Source organism: Talpa europaea (assembly GCF_964194135.1).
Source record: "Talpa europaea genome assembly, chromosome: 11".
Lineage (NCBI taxonomy): Eukaryota > Metazoa > Chordata > Mammalia > Eulipotyphla > Talpidae > Talpa > Talpa europaea.
The window spans coordinates 51,180,430-51,203,032 of NC_140078.1; the positions used below are offsets into that span (position 1 = coordinate 51,180,430).

General features: G+C 40.7%; 1 protein-coding gene across 1 annotated transcript in view; it reads right to left on the reverse strand.

Moving 5' to 3' along the window:
- Positions 1-22,603, reverse strand: part of GXYLT2 (glucoside xylosyltransferase 2) — a gene marked incomplete at both ends in the record, with an annotated part of 110,877 nt that overhangs the window by 28,165 nt on the left and 60,109 nt on the right. The gene's annotated exons all lie outside the window — the stretch shown is intronic.

Sequence of the window (22,603 nt, forward strand, 5' to 3'; positions counted from 1 at the left end):
AAGAGCCAGGTCCAACGGGTTTGGACAACTTGAAGTGAACAATCCTGGACCCGCTTGTGTCAGGCTTTGGGGTAGATACTCCACATCTGGCTTCATTTCCTTTAGTGTTGATGGATTTGGCCGTGCAGCTTTTGGAAATATTTTCAAATGAGATTTGGATCTGGGAATAGGCAAAGCAAGTCATTGGCCAACTCAGGCAAACTTTTCCTCTAAAGAGTCAGATAGTGAAAATTTTAGGCTCTATTGCAATTAATTACCCAACTTTGTAGTTATTTCATGAAAGCAACACTGGCAATACATAAATGAATGAGTGTGGCTATGTTCCACAAAACTTTATTTTAGGGACACTAAAATGTAACTTCATATAATTTTCAGATTTCACAAAATCTTTTGATGTTTTCCCCACCATATGAAATGTAAAAGCCATTCTTGGCTGACAGACAATGACTAGCCAACTTCTTTTATAATATTAATAGATCAGTCAAGCCAGTGACCTTAAGTAAATGGGTTCCCCTGTGCTAATTGCTTAACTTAGTGGTATTTTGCCTTGAGGCTTGAAACTTCAAAGTCTTGTTTAGCAATGGTGTTATTTGCCTTGTTTTCCCATTGTCCCCCAAATTTAGTGGTAGTTTACCAAGGAAGGATTTGTATCTTCCCAGATCCCTAGGCTAATATCCTAACATAACAATGCTTGTTATGGACTTTGTTAAAACCCTAAGATGCAATGAGATGGTGCTTGCTCTTTGGGAAGTAATTAGAGTTAGATGAGGTCATGAGAAACTTCCTTCTCTCTGTCTCCCTCCCCACCTCCAATGTAAAGCAGTTGTCCTCACACTGGAAAGAGAGCACTAGACATAACCTGGCCACACTGTCACCCTGATCACAGACTTTAAACCTAAGAGAAAATAAATTTCTGTCGTTTATTCCACCCAATGTGGGGCATTGGGCTATGGTGAGCTAAGACACAATATTTAAAACTAATGAACATAGGCTCAAATGTGATTCAACACAAAGATTTCAGTCTTGAATAATTTCAGATCTTACATGACTAGCCACAGGGCTTATCTTACCTTATCTACTAGAGGAATGAATTTTATAAACCAATACAATGAAATTAAAAATAATGATCATCTACCATTTCATAAAGGATGATCTTGACATTCCTCTTAACAACTTGAATTAGGATGAATTCTTTAAATTAAACACAAAAACTTAAAAAAAAAATTACATTATTATCATTATGCCCTGGAAAGGTAAAAATTTTGCCACAGATTAGCAAATCTGTTTTACTTGAAAATCACCACTCCAGAGAACTGCGGAAGGACTAATACTCTACAAAGTAAGAGCACGTTATGATACAAATTATATATCATATGTAAATACAATTATGATGTCTTACATGCTAAAACTATCCCAAGGACTCAAGAAACTGCAAGTGTTCCAATAAAAAAATAATTTGGAATTAAAAATTCAAAGAGAAAGAGAAAGCTATTCAAACCTGTGTGAAATAGAATAAATAGCTCTTTATGGCTGATTATCTAATAAGGCCTGAATAAAAGCACATAATATTAATATTTTAATCAATTAAGGGTTATAGACACATCTACCCCAAATTTTCAAGCTCACTGACTTGATTATCTTTTCTGGGGTTCTTAAATCATTATTATTATTAAAGTTATCATTACTTTCTTCAATGAAATTTTTCTCTTCTTCAATAAAACTAATGAGACTACCAGCCTTGATTAAAAACAAAAAGAAAATAAAAAGACTTAAATAAGGTCTTAAAAAGGAAAACAAAAAAAATCTGAAGGATAGAGGGTATTTTGTTATGAGACTACAAGCAATATATTAATCAGGAGAGAAAAAGGCAAATAAGTTTGTTTGTTTTAAGATTTATTTATTTATTTATTTATTTATTTATTTATTTATTTATATAAGAACCAGGGTACAGACCAGATTCACGGGAGGGTGAGAGGATTCACCAGAGACGGAGTGGGAACAGAACAGGCAGAATGACGAAATACACTGCTGAGGGGAGCAGCGGGCGACACAGGAGAGGTCTGCCGCACCATGTGGGACCCTCACCCGCGAGCCGGGATCGAACAGGCGCTGCAGAGGCTGCGGACAGCTTCACAGTTGGCATTCAACCACCTGCGCCACCAGGGGAGGCCCAGTTTTTGTTGTTTTTTTTTTTTTAAAGATTTTTATTATTTATTTATACAAGCACTGGGGTACAGGCCAGATTCACGGGAGGGTGAGAGGATTCACCAGAGACGGAGTGGGAACAGAACAGGCAGAATGACGAAATACACTGCTGAAGGGAGCAGCGGGCGAGACAGGAGAGGTCTGCCTCACCATGTGGGAATCTCCCTGGCCGGCCGGGAATCGAACCAGCACTGCAGAGGCTGCAGACAGCTTCATAGCGCTGCGCTCAACCCACTGAAAGGCACGTCCTTTGGACGTGCAGATTGCATTCATTTTTTTACTATTATTAAACAATCATTGGGTGTCTTTCTAGGAAAATTTGTAAGTATACAGCATGGCATTGCTTTTTCTTTATAACTTAGTAAATGTTTATGTGGGTCAATCTCCCTAAAAGGCTTAGACAGGCTTTTCTCAATATGCTCAGAATAGGTCTCTTGTCCTTGCTGTGGAAACTCAAGTCAGTCAAAGTCCAGTGAGCCTCAGGAGGTCTATCACCATTGCTTAAAGAATGGAGATTATTTTGGGGTGAGGGCAGAGGGCCCTGAAGATTAGGAGAAGCTTCTGTTCTTCCCCAAGTCCTTTCCCTACCTTAATGAAAGAAGAGATCAAAAAGTCCTAAGCTTCTGCTCTTTTTCCTAATTGAAAAAGCAGTCACTACCCACACTTTTATGACCTAGAAGAATGTAGTTTGGGGATGTGGGGTCAGTTAGTCCCCCAAAAAGGGTCAGATAAACTTTTCTTAACAGGTCCGGAGTAGGCCTCTGGTTGAGACAGCATAGGTGAATTGAAAGTGAGCTGGCAGGAGAAGTTGCCCAACATCATCCCTGAACAGATGGACTAAAGCACAGCTGGCGGGAGCTGCTTAACATCTTGTTTTAACAACTTGTTTGCTATATCCCAGCAGACTAACAAGCGGCCACATCTTGACAGACAGTAACCTATCCTGACCTTCTCGTGCTATATACAGGAGGTACCATGTGTCCTGATACATGGCTGTTGTTTTAATAACAACTGCACCATTTTGGCCTCCCCAGTGATGCAGTGGGCTGAGCGCAGCGCTGTGAAGCTGTCCACAGCCTCTACAGTGCGGGTTCGATTCCTGGCCGGCCAGGGAGATACCCACATGGCGGGGCAGACCTCTCCTATCTCGCATGCTGCCCCCCCCCCCAGTAGTGTATTTCGGTCCGTCTGCCTGTTCTGCTCTCCGCTCTGTCTCTGGTGAATCCTCTCACCCTCCAGCGCCTCTGGCCTGTACCCCACCTCTTGTATAAATAAATAAATCTTAAAAAAAAAACAAACAAACTGCACCATTTCCTAGAAGTGAGGATAACTGAGGGCCTCGCAGGCACAGGTCGTAAAAATCCAAGGTCACAGTAGCATGCTAACATGGACACCCATGGGTGGAGATTTAAGATGCTAATTAGATGTGTGATGTATGAAAAAATCAAATAACCTATCTATGCACACCCCAGTACAATGCAGCCCCAGACAAGCTATGATGCTGCTTCACACACTAGTAGACAAGCCCCTTAAAACCGCTCTCCAAGCTCCCTTCAGGGAGCCAGGATGGAAACACTCTCAGCACTGCCTCCCTTGTGCTTGAGTACAAGTCTAATAAAATGTTGTCTGGATGTATTTTGTCTTGCCTCTTCCCTAATTCTTTTTTTTTTTTTAAAGACTCATTCATTCTATGCATACAAGAACTGGGGTACAGGCCAGAGGTGTGTGGGGTGAGAGGATTCACCAGAGACAGAGTGGGGAGCAGAACAGGCAGACTGACTGAAATACACTGCTGAGGGGAGCAGCAGGCAAGACAGGAGAGGTCTGCTATGCCATGTGGGTGGCTCCCTGGCCGGGGATCAAACTTGTGCTGCGGTGGCTGTGGGTAGCTTCATAGGTTGTGTCCCAACCCCTTGTGCCACAAGGGAGGCCCCCCTCCTCGCTAATTCTTTCATAAAATGTTAGAACCTCCACCAAGTTCCCCCAAGTCAGCATCATAGTCACCTTGGTATGGGAACTAGAAGTCATTTAAGGTCCTGTGAACAGCCTATTTAAGGTCGTATGCAGCCTATTACCATTACTTAGAGAATACAGATTGTCTCCTAACCTCCTGAAGGTTAGGAGAAGCTTCTGTTCTTGCCCAAGTCCTTCCCTTCTCTGTAATAGAAGAGATCAATATGTCCTAAGCTTCTACCTATTTCCTAGTTGAAGAAGCAATCACAGGCCTCCCTGGTGGTGCAAGAGGTTAAGACATAGCATTATGAAGCTATCAGCAGCCAGCATGAATTTGTTCCCTGGCCAGGGACCTACCCACATGGCGCAGCAGACCTCTCCTGTCTCGCCTGCTGCTCCCCTCAGCAATGCATTTCAGTCAATCCGCCTGTTCAGCTCCCCACTCTGTCTCTGGTGAATCCTCTCATTCCCCCAGTTCTGGCCTAACCCCATTTCTTGTATTCATAAATAAATTTTTAAAAATCTTAAAAAAAAAAAAAAGACCTAGGAGAATGCAGTTTGGGACCTCATCTAGCTTTAGGTTCATCAGTTAACATAGTCCCTCTACCTAAGAATCTCATTTTTTACTCTGAGAGTAAGGATGAGGTCACTCCCTCCTTCTTTGTCACGTGACATCTTCCCCCTCTCTGCCCTTGATGCCCACTCTAAAATGCAGGATAGATATTCCTGGTTTGCTCCATTATTCTTTAGAATTTACAACCATGTGAACTGTCCATCGTATTGTATTAAATTGATACCTTTTCCTTTGCTAAGCCAAGTGATGCTGTTTTGATTACTTGCCCAGCACTAGTCGGCTGACAAGAATTCAGAGAGGTAAGGGATAATTTTTTTTTTTTGGTGCCTTGAGACTTGGCAAGCCAACCAGGAGAAACTAGACTCTACTCCTTGCTTCTGAGAGCTGCTGTGGAAAGGGTTCCTGAATGCCAAACTCCTGAATCTTTCTGTGCACAAGGCATGGAATTGAGAAGTAGAGGATTTTTTTCTCTCTAAAGTTTGGCTTGGCAAAGGAAATATTTTGTGATTGGTACTGTAACTTTTGAATTTCTGACTTTAAAGGACTTTGCTCTTTAATATTGGTTGCTCCCCTCCAGAAGGTATTTATATTCTTTCTTTTTTTTTTTGGTACTTGATAGTTTTATTTACTCTGCCATAATATGTAAGCCTCATATCATTTAAGTCTGTAGATATTTTTATTTTTTATTAATTAAAAATTTTTTAAATTGTTGTTCATATTTTTACAGTATTTTATTTCTCCCCTAAGTTGTAGTCCTCGTAAATATCCCACGACCACATCCCCTGTGAACCATCACCAGGGTCCCTTGTGCTCTCCCCACCCCTGTTTGATCCCTTTTCTTCTCCCTCCCCTGCTTTCAGATCTATAGTTTCCTACAAGTTTTGTCTTTTTGTTTTTTTTTTTACCGTATGTTTGGTTTCCCTGTATTCCTCCTATAAGTGATATCATCTGATATTGCTCTTTTTCCAGAAGGCATTTATTTTCTGTGTTTCCTATTTGTCTCTTAAGACTTTGTTTTTAAACCTTGTTGCTTGGTCTAAGCTGAGTAACGCAGGACTTTCCTGTTCCAAACCTTTTTGAAAGTGAGATTTTGATACTGGTGAAGCTAACTTACTGGTTGACTCTTTTGACTTTAAGAATGTTTGTTCTTAATATTGATTGATCCATATTGGTTTTTCTTTCTCTCAGAACTCTGACTCACTCTCAAAAGAAGTTATTTTAAAAAGCCTTTCCCTTTCCTCCGTGTTGAGACTTTCATTTTCAATCCTCAAATGCAGGATTTGAGGATTTTTTCTTTCCAGAATGTTTTTTTTTGAGAAGTGAGATCTCATGTACTGTGTTTCACTCATTTTATGATAGATTTTCCAACTTCAGGTTTGACCTTTCCACTTTAAGGTGTTGCTCTTTTCTGTCCCATGGGTAGGAAATTTCATTTTCCCTACACTTTCCAAGTCTTGATGAAAGGAACTGCCACCTCCAAAGTATGCCTTTTTTAAGAAGGTAAAGCTACTGTTAAGAAAATCTTGAAAGTGAAAAGCCACAAACATTGGTGGGCATGGGTTAAGCACTTAAACATGGTTATGTAACAGGGTGGTCCCCAGGGAAAGGAGAGGATTCCAGGTTCCCTGTCCCACCCAAGGGAGGGTGGAGCTGAGGAGGGAGGCAATGAAGCTGGAGAGGAGACCAGGGAAGGAAGGAAAAAGGATGGAGAGTAAGGAGGAGACCTGGAGGAGGTACATGGAGCAGAGAGACATATGAAGAAGCTACACTTGCTTTTTGGTCCTGGACTAGTCGAAACAGATGTGGGTGACAGACGTGTGGGGAGGTTAACAATGGCAGCTTTGATTTTGATTTTGTTCTTTTCCTTCCAGACTTGTTTGGCTGTTTCTGACCCTTTTCTATGGGTCCTCACCAGGTGCCGTAGACTTGTGGCAGGCTTTCGGGCCTTGTGGTCCTGCTTTGGGCCAACAGTATTTGGTTGGGCATTTACCCAAAAGGAGACAGGTAACTTCGGATGCTTAATTTGGAAACTTTATTCTCTGTCTTTTCTTTGTTGCACACTAATTGTACTAAAGTTCCTTTCCATTGAAGGTCTTACACACTACAGTTATGTATTGTCTTGATGTGGTAGATGGCAGAACCTATTTAGAATGGGCAGATTTGGGGGTTCTGGGGTGCCCCTCACCCTCCCCTGTAACAGAGCATGTACCACCTCAAAAATAAGTCTCCCATATGAGGGGTCGCTTGATCAAGGGCTGGGGTAGATTTAACACTCACCAACTGCAAGAAAATATCACTGTATTTTGAAAGGTACACTGTAAAACAAACACACCCCAAACTCTATGGCATAGTCCTCCTAGGACTATGTTCTGATTGCAAGAGACTCAAGGTTTAGCTGAAAACTCTCAGTATGTATTGAGTCTTTCATTTTGCTGTTTCTTAAACTGGATACTGGGAGTAAAAAAAAAAAAGACTTATTGGTTGGCTGAGTTGCTACTAAATTGGAAGACTTCTCAATTACTTATTAGATGATGAAAAACTTAGAGCACTCTCAAACTAAATTACTTATGGGAAAAAATTGAATAAGTAAAGAAAAGGAAATTTTAGAAAATAAACATAAGAAACTATTCTGACTAGCCTAGCAAATTAAAAAAAAAGAACATAAATTAGACTTAAGACCATATTTTAGCAAAAATATGGCCTCATCAATACAGTGAATCATTAATATCAAAATATCCTTAAGGTTACTGTAGGCACTCAGGCGCTCTCTTGAGTTTCCAAAACTTGTCTTTGGGTGCTAAATTTGAAACTGTAGATTTAAAGACAAAACGTTTTTTAGGGTCAATGAATATCAGAAAGTAAAATAAGAGTTCTTAATCTATCCCCACTTCTCATTCATTTTCCTCCTTATATGCCATTATTTATTTATTTATTTTTAAAGATCTGTTTATTTATTTATACAAGCACTGGGTATAGTCACAAGTGCCGGAGGGTGAGAGAATTCACCAGAGTCAGAGCGGGGAGCAGAGCTGGCAGACTGACGAAGTACACTGCTGAGGGGAGCAGTGGGCGGCAGGAGAGGTCTGCGCGCCATGTGGGACCCTCACGGCATGGGATCGAACCAGTGCTGCAGAGGCTGCTGGCAGCTTCATAACCCAGTGCTCAACCCCTCAGGGGCTGGGGATAGAACCAGCACTATGGAGGCTGCAGGCAGCTTCCCAACCCAGCGCTCAACCGCTGCGCCACCAGGGAGGCCCCTTATGTGCCATTATTAAAACCAAATCTAAAGGGTTAAATTGCTTCAGACCCCAAGAGCATGAATGACAAAACACCTAGCTAAACTTTTCTCTTCAAGGCTTATACTTACAGATGCAGTTTATATGACATCTTGAGAAATTAAAACAAGCAACGTTGAACTGTGCTTTGAGGCTGGGTGGAGACTTAGGTCACAGAAAATGCAGATATAGATAGAGATCATTTAGCTTTCAAAAATTTTCCATGTGTTAATTTTTTTTAAAGCTCTCACTTATCTTCAAACATGGCTAAGTTTAATATCTGAGAGGAGGTATTCCCATTACTTAACAAATCATGACAAATTTGCTTAGGTTTAAAAGCATCTTTTTCACACAGACCATAGGAACCAAATTGAAAACTCAGACATAAAGCCACACATATCTGGACAAATAATCTATGACAAAGGAGCAAAGTCTATGCATTGGAACAAGGACAGTCTCTTCAACAAATGGTTCTGGGGAAATTGGACTGCTACATGCAAAAAAATGAAACTAGACTACTACCTCACACCATGTACAAAAACCAACTCAAAATGGATGAAAGAACTGAATGTAAGACCTGAAACCACAGAATATATAGAAGAAAACACGTAAAACACTCCATGACATATACCTCAGAAATATCTTTAAAGACTCATCCCCCAATGCAAAGAAAATGAGGGAAAAGATAAATAGCTGGGACTATATCAAACTAAAAAGCTTCTCTGTAGCAAAAGAGACAATAACCAAGATGAAGAGACACTCCACAGATTGGAAGAAAATATTTGTACTCCATGAAATTGATAAGGGACTGATATCAAAGATCTACAAAGAGCTTACACAACTCAACAAATACAAAATAAAAAATCCAGTCAAAAAGTGGGCAGAATTGGGTCTGCTTGGTGGTGCAAGTGGTTAAGTCTCGGCACTATGAAGCTATCGGCAGCCACTGCAGCATGAGTTAGATCCCCAGAAACATGGCCAGGGAGCTACCCACATGGCACAGCAGACCTCTCCTGTCTCACCCGCTGCTCCCCTCAGCAGTGTATTTCTGTTCTGCTCCCCACTCTGTCTCTGGTGAATCCTCTCACCCCCCACACCTCTGGCCTGTACCCCAGTTCTTGTATGCATAAATAAATAAATATTAAAAAAATAGGCAAAAGAGCTAAAAAGACACTTCTCCAAAGAGAAAATACAGATGGTCAACAGGCACATGGAAAAGTGCTCAATATTACTTATAATCAGGTAAATGCAAATCAAAACCTCAATGATATATCACCTCACACCATTAAGAATGGCCCACATTAAAAAATGAACAACAACAAATGCTGGCAAGGCTGTGGAGAAAAAGGAACTCTTTTACACAGTGGTGGGAGTGTAAACCGTTCCAACCGCTATGGAAAGCTGTGTGGAGGAGTCTCAAATTACTAAAACTGGAGCTACCATATGACCCAGCAATTCCACTCCTTGGTATGTATATACCCAAAAGACACAAAAACACTAATTCAAAAGGAAACCTATACTCCTATGTTCATTGAAGGACTATTTACAATAGCTAAAATATGGAAACAACCTAAATGCCCCAAAACAATGATTGGATCAAGAAGATGTGGTATATCTACACAATGGAATACTACTCAACAATTAAAGATAAACTCATGCCATTCTCAGCAACATGGATGGAGCTGGGAGGGATCATGCTCATTGAAATAAGTCATAAGGAAAAAGAAAAATATTGGATGGGTTCACTTATAGGAGGAACAGGGAAATCATACAAGGGATCAAGAAAAAAAAAGACAAAACTAACAGGCAAACTAGTTGAAAACTAATGATCTCTCTGATATTTAGCAGGGGAGGAGGAGGGAGAGTGATCAAAACAGAAGGGGAGAGTACAAGAGTCTATGGTGATGGTTCAGGGGTGCCTTGGTGGTGGTAATTTTACAGGGACAACTCCTGAAATGATAGATCAAATATTGTACAAAATGTACAATATTTGAACATTGATGAACAATGATGTAAAAAATAAATAAAAAGAGGTGCGCAGACCTCTCCTGCTGCATCCGCTGCTCCCCTCAGCAGTGTATTTCATCAGTCTGCCTGTTCTGTTGCTCGCTCTGACTCTGGCGAATTCTCTCACCCTCCCGCGCTTCTGACTGTACCCAGTGCTTGTATAAAAAAAAAAAAAAAACTTAAAAAAAATAAAATAAATAAAAAGAAAACATATCAGAAAATGAAATAAAAGTGTCTCTTTATTCTTTATCAAGTTAGATGCTGGGAAAGTTGCATGCAATATTGATTTTGCAATGGGAATAAAGCCCTTGTGCTACTCAGAAAAATGTCACTCTCTGAATATCATTTTCTAATTTGACCAAATTGCTAATCTCAGGGTTATTATAAAAATGAATCCTTTTAATAATTTGTTTGGTTTTAGTCAATATGAACAGAAAATATTTCTGGCAATGCTAGAGAAGTTCAGAATCATTTCATAACCAAAGAAAGACTTAGGTAATTTCCCTGAGGGTTGGTGATAGTAAAAACCCTTTTCTGTTCAGCCATGAGACCAAGTTCAGTTCTCAGAGAGACAAGAAAACCTCATGCAATCCTATGATTGTTCTTATTGAAGGAAGGAGCTAGGAAATGGGTATAGGCAGTCAGTTAGGAACAAGGTGCCCAAAGCCCCTATGTCCATGTATCAGCCTCATTGAGAAACAATCGCTTGGAGCCAGGAGACCCCTTCCACACCCACACTCCCCAATGAAACCCAGGTGTCCTACATCCATTTGACAATCTGATTGGGAAACAATCCTGGACCAGGAGGGTGGCCCCTGCTCAACTCAGTAAAGAGTAGAGTGTCCAGAACACCAGCACAATAACACAATGCTAAAGCAATGGACCAAAGCTAGTTTTGGGAGGTAGAGGTAATATGGGCAAACTCAGTGGGCTCAGTAGCCTAGGAGCCCTATGGGCCCAACCAATCAGCAAGAGACACAACACAGGGAACCTCCACTCCTCGCCACTATACCCATATAAACACCTTCTCACCACCTCAGTGGCTACCCACTTGGTACCCCTCTCTGTTCAGAGAACTTTCCTGTCTGTCCTCTTTTTTTTTTTAAGATTTTATTTATTTATTTATTTATTTATTTATTTATTTATTTATTTCTACAAGCACTGGGTATAGTCAGAAGCGCTGGAGGGTAAGAGACTTCACCAGAGCCAGAGCAGGGAGCAGAGCAGGCAGAAGGACCGAAGTACACTGCTGAGGGGAGCAGCGGGCGGCAGGAGAGGTCTGCGCGCCATGTGGGACCCTCCTCCAGTGGCCGGGAGCAGCCAGGTATCGAACCGGCGCTGCAGAGGCTGCGGGCAGCCTCGCAACCCAGCACTCAACCACTGCGCCACTGGGGAAGCCCCTGTCTGTCCTCTTGTCTATCAATCAGCTACCCATTCAGAACTTGTCTCTGCTTAGAGAGCTGTCCTACCCTTCTTCCTACCTATCAATACATCTTTTGCTATCTGGTAACATTAGTGTCGACATTGAATTCTTTCCTTGCTGAAGACAAGAACCAAGAAGGAGCCTGCCTGGGTCTTCAGACTCCAGGTCTGCTTCCAAACCCCCAATTCATCATGAAGAATATAAAAGACAGATTAGCAATAATGTTGCCAACCACTATAAACCAGGTTCATATACCTAACACCTAATTAAGATCAAAATTATTAAAACATGGATGTTTGAAGTAGAGAAAATTTTTTTAATTAGTATTTTATTTTATATAATTCTTACATCATTTTTCATTTTTGCACAATGTATGCATTATCATTTTGGTTATATTCCCCATACAATTGTACCCCCCCTTATTTTGACCCTAGTTCTTCCTCTCCCTTCCTCCCCCCTGCTCCCCCCCCCCCCCCCGGAGTGTGTCTCTGGTTTAGAGTTGCTTGTTGATTTTGATTTTTACTTTGTATTAATTAGTCTTTTTCCTGGTCCCTTATTTAGGTTTTCTAGATTCCTGCTATGAGTGAGACCATCCGGTATTTTTCTTTTTTTTTCTGACTTATTTCGCTGAGCATGATCCCTTCTAGCTCATCCATGTTGCTGCAAACTGCATGAGTTTATCTTTTTTGATTGCTGAGAATATTCCATTGTGTATATGTACCACATCTTCTTCATCCAGTCATCTATTTTTGGGCATTTGGGTTGTTTCCATAGCTTAGCTATTGTAAATAGTGCTGCTATAAACACAGGGGTGCCGGTGCCCTTTGGAATAAATGTTTCTGTGACCTTTGGGTAAATAACTAGGAGTGGAATTGCTGGATCATATGGAAGCTCTATCTTTAGTAGGCCTTTTTATGAGTTACATGAAGGCAGGTAGTCCTAAGCAAACAGTGCATCAAAATAGTTCATCATAGCTGATGTTCCTGGCATCCGTCACATTCAGCCCCCAGAGTTTGTTACCAGCTTTCTGGTTTTCTTAACCTTGGTACATCCTGGCCTGCTTGGTTATTTTCTGAAGGTTTCAGGCCTTCCTGGTGGCCCAGGGGTTAAAGTCTCAGTGCTATCAAGCTATTGCCAGCCACTGTGGCATGAGATCAATCTCCGGCCAGGGAGCTGACACACATGGCATAGCAGACCTCTCCTGTCTAGCCTGCTGCTCCCCTCAGCAGTGTAATTTCAGTCAATCTGCCTGTTCTGTTCCCCACTCTGTCTCTGGTGAATCCTCTTACCCCTTGCACCTCTGGCCTATACCCCAGCTCTTATATGCATAAATAAATGAATCTTTAAAAAAAATTTCTGATGGTTTCAACGTCCAGCAATCATTCAAGCATCATCAGGGCAGTGATCTCAGTTCAAAGCAAGAGTTTAAGTTTAAAGAAAACAGATCATTAGTCATGTAGTGTGTACATGCAGCCTATGGTAGGTGTGTATGTGCAGATTCCAGTGCTAGGTATGGGGCCCTTCCCTTCCTCTCTAACCCCTATCATAATCACTCCTTATAAGGACTTCTAAAATAAGCTTCAATATAAAATTGTATTAATATAAAACCAATCTCTAATTTTCTTTCATCTGCTAAAAGGACAAACATATTCTTAAACTGTGGTCAGTTTTTTTTTTTAACAGATTAAAGATAATTTAAGCTTAATTAAAGATCTAGTGCACCAATGTTTGGTTAGCTAAAGGGAATGTTGTGTATAAGTTAGCCCTTTGTCAGAAAAATAGATTTGCTCTTAAAATCTTTCATTTTCATTTTGGGTAATTAAGTATTGTTCCATAGTATCTTAAACCTTTTACTGCCTATGACAAAACATCCCTGGAAATAAAAATTCTAATATAATAATAGTCTTTGATTGATTAAAAAGGGAAAAAAGGGCCTCCCTGGTGGCCCAAGGGTTAAGTCTCAGCGCTATCACTGCTATGGCCTCAGTTCGATTCCCGGCCAGGGAACTAACCCACATATGACACAGCAGACCTCTCTTGTCTCACCCACTGCTCCCCTTAGCAGTGTTTTTCAGTAAATCTGCCTGTTCCGTAAATCTACTTGTCTCTGGTGAATCCTCTCACCATCCCCAGCCCCATACTTCTAGCCTATATCCCAGTTCTTCTATGTAAAAAATAAAAATATATTAAATTCACAGACCAGTTATCCTTATTTATGCTTCTGTTACCAGCCCCCCTCCATAGAGGCAATCAATATTACTTGATTGCTCTGCATTATGTCAGAGATATTTTATCCATATAAGAATAGATGTGCATATTCAATTTCCTCTTTTATCCTATAGTGGTACCACAGCATAAACATCAAGCACAGTCATCATAAACATCATAGCAGAGCATAAGCGTCATAGTATAAACATCAAATATAGTCATCAGCCTTTTTTTTTTTTAACTATAGGAGAACTTTCCACATGTGCATAAAGATTTTGTTGTTATTTTTTATGCTTGTATGGCACTGCATTATGTGGATTGACTCTAATTTATGTAGTCACCTACTATAGAATATTGAGGTTGTTTTCAATCTTTTGTTATTACAATACCACAGTGAAAAATATCATATTAATTCCTCCGAATAGGGAGTATCTGTAGGATAAATTCATAAAGATATAATTTCTTTGGCAAACAACACATGCATTTGTACTTTAACATATTTTTTTAAAGATTTATTTATTTATGCATACAAGAAGTGGGGTGTAAGCCAGAGGTGCAGGGGTTGAGAGGATTCACCAGAGAGTGGGGAGCAGAACAGGCAGATCCACCAAAAAACACTGCTGAGGGGAGCAGTGGTCAAGACAGGAGAAGTCTGCTGCGCCATGTGGGTTAGCTCCCTGGCCATCTGGGGATTGAACTCGTGCTACAGTGCCTGGCAATAGCTTGATAGCGCTGTATCTACCCCCCTGTGCCACCGGGGAGGCCCTCATTTGTACATGTAATAGATATCGCTAAACTGCCTCCTTAGAAGTGGGCTGATTCAGGTTTCCGCCAGCATGGTGTCTGATCAGACTTTTGGGTCTTGGCTTATAAGGAAGTATATCTCAGAGGGTCCTTGACTAACAATTCATGTTAGTTCATAACTTCCTACCAGTCTTGCCCTGGTGGACTAGCCTGCAGACCAGCACTGTTGTAAGAGGTGACCACATCTGAAGACCAGCGACAGCTGTGACAGACATGAATAACAGCACTGGTTTCCATCAGACAGCAATCACAGCATGTGTTGGTTCTTAGCTACAGGTACCCCCAAGCATTTTCAGTTCATTCCTGTTGTATGAAGCATCCACTAGATGCCAGCAGTGACCACAGCTAACAAAAATCTCTACCTTACTGAGAGGGCTATAAATGAGATAAATATATTGATTATAGAGCATATAAGTCTGATAAAACTAAGGCAGGCAAAGGGACCAGGGGTTCTAGGTATGGCGAGGAAGTGACCAAATCTGGCAGGGGGTTGAGAAGGCCTCCCTGAGAGGAGGTGATGAGTGGGATTAGCATTTGGGCTGAGTTTTGAATTACTGGGTTTGTTTCGGTAAGTGAGACTAGAGGTAAAGGAGTGGAGTGGCCAGGGTGTGGCCCCCAAACAACAGCGTGGAGGAGGTAATGTCATAGCTTCCTGGAAAGACCGTACCAGACCAGCCTGACTGGAATGGGAAATCATAACTTGGAATAACGCTGAAAAGTTAACAGATGAACTTAGATGTGAAGGGTCCTGAATGCCAGAATGAGGGGTTTGGTGTTGATCCAGTAAGGAAGCGGAGGCTCCTGTGTTAAAAATAGAAAACAAACAAACAAAAACCAGGCTCAAAATGGAGTCCTTTTGGCAGTCCTCCACCTAGATTTAATACCATTGCAGTTTCAACCTCTCCCAAAAGGGTAATCCAGAAGCAATCAATCTGGAATTTCCTAATCAGCACCAGTGTGGTAATATGACCAATAAGATCCCACACCTTCCCCTGAGGAACAGCGGCTTTACTTGAAATAATCTTTTCTTTAGCTAATAACATTGTCCCACCCTCTTTCTGTCTATAAACATTTTGTGTAAGTCCTGCGGTAGCTAGCTGAGATACTGCTCATTCATGCTTTTTAAGATCAGGAATGTTGGGCCTCCCTGGTGGCACAAGGGGTTGAGCACAGCGCTGTGAAGCTGTCTGCAGCTGCTGCAGTGCAAGTTGGATCCCTGGCCAGGGAGCTACCTACATGGCGCAGCAGACCGCTCCTGACTCGTCTGCTGCTCCCCTCAGCAGTGTATTTCAGTCAATCTGCCCGTTCTGTTCCCCACTTTGTCTCACACCTCTGGCCTGTACCCCAGCTCTTGTATGCATAAATATATAAATCTTAAAAAAAAAAGAGAAAGATCAGGAATGGTGAGCTGAAAGTTAACACAATGAGAGCTGCATTCAAAAAACAAAAATCTGGGCCTCCCCGATGGCACAGCGGGTTGAGCACAGCGCTGTGAAGCTGTCCGCAGTCTCTGCAGTGCCAGTTCAATTCCCGGCTGGCCAGGGAGATTCCCACATGGACTTCTCCTGTCTCGCCTGCTGCTCCCCTCAGCAGTGTATTTTGGCCCTTCTGCCTGTTCTGCTACCTGCTCTGTCTCTGAATTCTCTCACCCTCCCACGCCTCTGGCCTGTACACCAGTGCTTGTATAAATAAATAAATCTTTAAAAAAAACAAAAACAAAAATCCAAGAGGTCTGCAGGTGGGAAGGGACACAGATGGCAGTGAGATGAATCAACAGGTCAGTAAATCATCTCTGTTATCATTGCCCTGCTTATTTTTATATTAGTGTAAACACATTCTGACCCAGAAAACCTGGTAAGAAAAAGACCTGTGCGGTTGAGCGCTGGGTTGCAAAGCTGCCCACAGCCTCTGCAGCGCAGGTTCGACCCCCGGCCACTGGGTGAAGGTCCCACATGGCGCGCAGACCTCTCTTGCTGCCCGCTGCTCCCCTCAGCAGTGTACTTCAACAGTCTGCCTGTTCTGTTCCCCGCTCTGGCTCTTGAATTCTCTTACCCTCCCGCGCTTCTGACTGTACCAAGTGCTTGTATAAATAAATAAAATAAATCTTTAAAAAAAAAAAAAGAAAGAAAAAGACCTGTGACTTCAGGACTAATTCTGGCATGTCTTTCATTCTTTATGTCCTTGCAAACATGGATAGAGAATTTCCATACATTACGAGAACCTTCGCTAGTCTTATTTTCTTCTCTTCCTTATTGGTTTGCCATTTAAAATACTTGTCTAGGTTACACAGTACACAAACTCATGCTTGTGTATTATAAAAAACATAGGACAATTCAGCAGACTACAGAGTAAGAATTCAAGTTGATCTTTTCCTGTCAATTGTGCCCCGCTCTCCCCACACCACTCCAAGCACCCTGACTACTCCCCTTCAGAATTAGCTAATGTTAACAGTTTTCTGATTATCATCCCCAGATTTTCTGTGTCTTCCTTACTGAATGGGTGATGTTTGCATGACAGAATTCAGATCTCAACTCATCAGTTATTTCCTTAGAGATCTGCATTCCCCATCATTCTCTCAACTCTTCAATTTACCCCATAATTCTTATTACTAAATCTGAAATTAATATAGCTTGCTGTGTTGTTTTTTTAAAGTCATTCTTCCCTGACTTGGATGGAAGTTTCCTAAGAGCAGAATATTTGAATATCTTATTCATAGTCATATATCCAGAACATAGTGGGGCTCAGCAAATATCACTGAACAAATGGGTGTATGTGTAAATTTTTGTGTGTAACATACACAAAAACTCATGTACTTTGGAGTTTAAAAGAACATCGGAATCAAACTACATATACTTTCTAATTTTCTACTTTGGGATATTTCCCTTTTTGTTTTGGATAGGCAGAGAACAAAGGACTTTCTGTTTGATGGTGTTTGTTCTCAAATATCCTCTTTGATATTATTAAAACAGTTTAAGATAGGGGAGAGAATTATGAACATTCAGAAAATATTGTTCCTATATAGTGCTTTTATCTTTTTTTTTTTAAGGCATTGGGAATTTTTACAAACAAATATCTATTCTTGATTAAATAGTGACTGTCTTTTAACTGCTTTGAGAGTTTATGGTTATTCATTAAATTACAAACTTAAAATAGGGTGGCAGAGGAGAAAAAGGAAGTATATAGATTTTTATTTTTATTTCTATTGTGCCCCCTTGTGGAATTATAAAGAAGGTACATATTCAGTTTTAGTGAGGTTTTAATAAAGTTATGGCTATGTTCACACAAGTTCCCATCAATGGAGAATGTTCTGATCAGTTTAATATTTCATCTCCATGACAACAAGATTTAGATTGTGTCTAAATTGGGCACATCAATGACAGCTTTATTCAGGATGATAAAAATTCTGGTTCATCAAACTTGCATTTGGTCTTTGATTTCATCATCGCAGTTGTGTGGCCAGCTGTTCAACATGGGCACAGGATGTTTTCCACAGGTCTTGCATTACTGAAGGGATCTGGTTTCTCTGGTGCATTCTGAGATAATGGCTCCCTCAGATCTTCCATCTGCTTCCACCCGTTCTGGCTTGCTCTCTCCTATTATCAGGTGTTGCAATCCCAGCCAGCAAGTACACACTACCTTTGCGCTTGTTGGCTGTAGATATCCTGTTAGCCAGGACAACTGTCATTGAAAGAGAGTCACTTCTTAGATGGTGCCAACGCAGAGGAGGTGTCCTCTACTAGGATGTTGCTGGGAATATCACGGGTCACAAGAAAATGCAACTCTTCACTTACACCGGACTGGTGTTCAAAGAACAGTTTCTCCTTCCTTATTTGAGAATCTGATCCAATGAACATTTACTGAGTATATACTGGGTTCAAGGCTGGGCATTTTTATAAATGTTATATCTTTAAATCCTCTCTATGTTCCTTAAGCACTTTATAAAGCCCTTTTTATAAATCCATTCATCTATGCATTCCCAACATCCATCCATACATCCATCCATCCAATCATCTATCCATCCACCCACCCACCCACCCATCTGTCAGTCCATCCATCCAAATAGTTTTACAGAGTGCCTTATATTACCATGTGCCAGACACTGCTATTGCTGCTGGAAATCAAAGCTCTTTCCGCTGATAGGGCTTACATGTTAGTGAGAGAAATAAAAAGACAAAAACCAAAAAACCAAAAATTAAATTATGTAGTATTAAGTAGTAGGATATGGGGTATATCCTACTTTTAAAATAGTTGGATAGGGCAAAATTAAAGTGAGGGAGACAAGCAGTTTTAAATACAATAGCCTCACCATATAGTCTTAGTTTAGCAAATACCTATGCACTATTTTTTCTACGCATTTAACAATTGAAGATTGGAAGGTTCTGAGACAGCCTAGGTGGGATAAATTACAGGCTGGCAGCAGGGAGCTGCCTAACGTTTCATTGAAACAGGTAGACTAAATCACGAGCTGGCAAGGCTGCCCAACATTCTGATTGACTAACCTGTCTGACATATTTCACCAGATTAACAAATGGCAACATCCTGACAAATGGTACCTCATCCTGACAATTCAGGCAACACATCTTGACAAATAGCTGATTCTAACAACTGATAATCACACAATTTCTTGGAGGAGAGGACGGCCCCATGAATGCTCAGGTCATAAAAAAAAAAAAACCTCAATCCTGCTCTAGCATGACCAGGGTCTCATTAACATGTTAAAATGCACCCCTGGGTGGGATTTAAGATGCTACAAAGACATGTGATATATGAAGAAGCATGTAACCCACTTAAACATGCTCCAGTATAGTTCTGCCCCAAACACACTATGACACTGTTCCCTTCTACCCCACACTGGTAATAAACCCCTTAAAATCTTTTTTTCCAATTGGGAAGCTACCCTGAAACCCTCTCTTTCAGTGCTGCCTTCCTTATGCTTAAGCATAAACCTAATAAAGCCTTGTCTGGATGTAGTCTGTCTTGCCCCCTTGTCAAATTCTTTTATAAGGGGCAAGAACCCCCACATTGGTAACAGTTCAGAGGAATCTTCCAAAGGAGGCATGTTGGAACACTTGGCAATGTTTTCTACAAGTACAGGAGGAAACTCTTACACCTAGAAAGCATGAGAAGTAGGACAGAATTACTATATTCTTGAAAAACTTAAATTCCAATCCACACTCTAAGATTTACTCCAGGAAAATTTTACGTAAACCCCCTAAATTTCAATTTCCTCATTTGTAAAAAGGATGCAAGTTAGTATATCACTCAAAGAGCTCTGAGAGCAAATTAAAGCTCTTACACGTTATGGGTAGCAGACATTGTGTGGTCTTGGCTATCGACAGTACATGTTACTTCTTTTAGCAATACTTCCTGGAGACATATTGCAAAGCCCCATTTCTCAAACTGTTTTCAATAGCACCCCACAGTAAATTCATTTACATTCTAATTCTAGCATGTGAATACACAAATATGTAAAAAAAAGATTTAAAAACTATTGTCCTTACTATATACAAAGCATGTCCATTAGTCTATTCTACTCTATTTTTTTTTAAAAGCTGATCATAATCCACTAAATTGATTTCAAGGGTCACTGGTGAGCAATTTTCCAGAATTTGAGAAACACAGAAGTCAATTAACAAAGACTTGAGAAATAATTAAATCTCTAGAGATATAAGGACAAATAAACATTTCCCTCAATATCCTCACACATTTCCCACTCTCCCAGCAAACAACCAATTCCAATTCTTTAAAATGATTCTCCATGTTTCTAAATAGCATGCTAAGAGAAAAATTTATTCATGGCACTTCTGACAACCATGTGTGGTGCTTTTTCCACCAACAACCAATTCTCCAACACCCAGGATCCAACTGGGTGTCCTATAATTATAACATTAACTACCCAAGTTAGGACAGAAACCAACAGGTTAAGGGTCCAGTTCCATAAGACTGCCCCACTTAACAAGACAAGCATAAGGAGTGGGTCTCCAGGTTACCCACACTTTTGTCTCACTTGGCTACAAACCAGGGGTTCTTATCATCCCCTCCTCAAGTTCAATGATTTCCTAAAAGGCTCACAAACTCATGGAACCCTGATTTTTACAGTTTGATTATGAAGGAATAGGTTTATAATAACAGATACAGATGATCAGTCAGATGAAGAGGCACATGGGCTGGTGTCCAGAAATGTGTGGGGTATAGGAGCTTCTGTAGGTTATGATCGGGTAAATCATTTATCTGTGTTTCATTAAGGTTTGTTGCTGGGGTATTATCTCGTTCTTCTATTGGGAACATGTGTCTCTGTTTCTTCATTTTTCTTAATTCTTTGTGTTGGTTTCTACACATTAGATAAAACAGTTTTCAAAGTTTGGACGAAGTGTTCTTGTGTAGATGAAACTTTTTTAATAACCCAGCCAAGCTTTTGATTGTTACTTAAACCTTTGCAATTGTCCAAGCTGCTTTCTTTGTTCTTAGTGGCTCCCAGAAGTTGAGGGGGTGACCTGTTTTGATGTAGGTGATGTAGTTATTGGCTTATTTTCCCAATGTATAGGAGTCACTAAGTAAGTTTCTGGATCTCTATCAGAAGGGATTGCTCTGTGTTAGCTATAGATTTAGTGTTCCATGGTGTACCATAAAATGGGGTAAGTTCAGTAGGCTCCAAGTTGCCATCTTCAATCTGAAAGACTGATGATGCCTTTTCTCATTTAATATGATAGTCTTTTGATGGGCTCCCTCAATCTGGGAACTTACCTAGGAAATTTCCTTGATTTAATTTCCTTGTTTATTTCCTATTTTTTGTGTTCTTTGCTCTCTTTCCAGAACCTCTGTTGTTCTGATATTGAGCCTTTACTCTAACTTTCTAATCATTTCATTGCTATTTTCCATACCAGTGTTTTTATTGTTTGTTTTTTTTTTTTTAGATTTATTTATACAAGCACTGGGTACAGTCAGAAGTGTAGGAGGGTGAGAGAATTCACCAGAGCCAGGGCAGGGAACAGAACAGGCAGACTGACAAAATACACTGCTGAGGGGAGCAGCGGGCCAGACAGGAGAGATCTGTCAAGCCATGTGGGACCCTCGCTGGTGAGGCAGGTGGCCGGGGATTGAACTGGCGCTGCAGAGGCTGCGGGCAGCTTCACAGTGCAGTGCTCAACCGCTGCGCCACCAGGGGAGGCCCTTTATTGTTCTTGTACCTTACTTTCAAAATGATTTAAACTTTTTCTTCCAGTTCTTCTATTGAGCTGTTAATTGCGATTACTTTATTTTGAATTTTGGTTATCTCCTAAATGTTTCATTTATTATTATTATTATTATTATTTATGCATACAAGAGCTGGGGTGTAGGCCAGAGATGGGGGCGGGGTGAGAGGATTCACAGAGACAGAGTGGGGAACAGAATGGTGTAGATCTACTGAAATACACTGCTGAGGGGAGCAATGGGCGAGACAGGCAAGGTCTGCTGAGCCATGTGGGTTAGCTTCCTGGCTGGGGATCAAACTGGTACTGCAGTGGCTGCTGTTAGCTTCACAGTACTGAGACTTAACCCCTTGCGCCACCAGGAAGTCCCCTAAATGTTTCATTTTTTAAAAAAATTAAATCCTATGCTTCTTCATGTAATACCTTCTTTTATTTCTCAAGGTTAAGAAAATTTCTTTATAAGTTTTATGAATCTTGTACAAATTATTTTCTGTAAATGGACATTTACTCTTTGTTTTGATCTCTGTCTTTCCTATTGATATTAGAGGACTTCTTCAAATGTTGAGTGATTGTTGGATTTCCAATGATATTTAAGAGCTATGTAGAAGCATATGCATAGGGTTTGTTAGTTGTGTGTTTCAGGAAGCTCTAACTGAATCACCTTATAGAGGAATCCCCTGATGTGAATGTTCTTAAATCCCCACAGATATTTCTTCCAAATCACTGAAGGCCTCATTTTCTTCATAAGGTTCTGGGAGGTATGTGGGTGAAAAAAAAACCTGGGGTCTTAACATTCCTATGTAAATTTCAATTGAAACTCATGTTCTCAAGAGGTTGCGGCATATGCCAACAAATATGCCTGGATTTCCCTAATCTAGAACCTTCTATTTTACTTACTCTAGAAACTAAACCTCCAATCTTTTGCCCTGGAAGGAGAGACAGATAGATTCACAGCTACATGGTA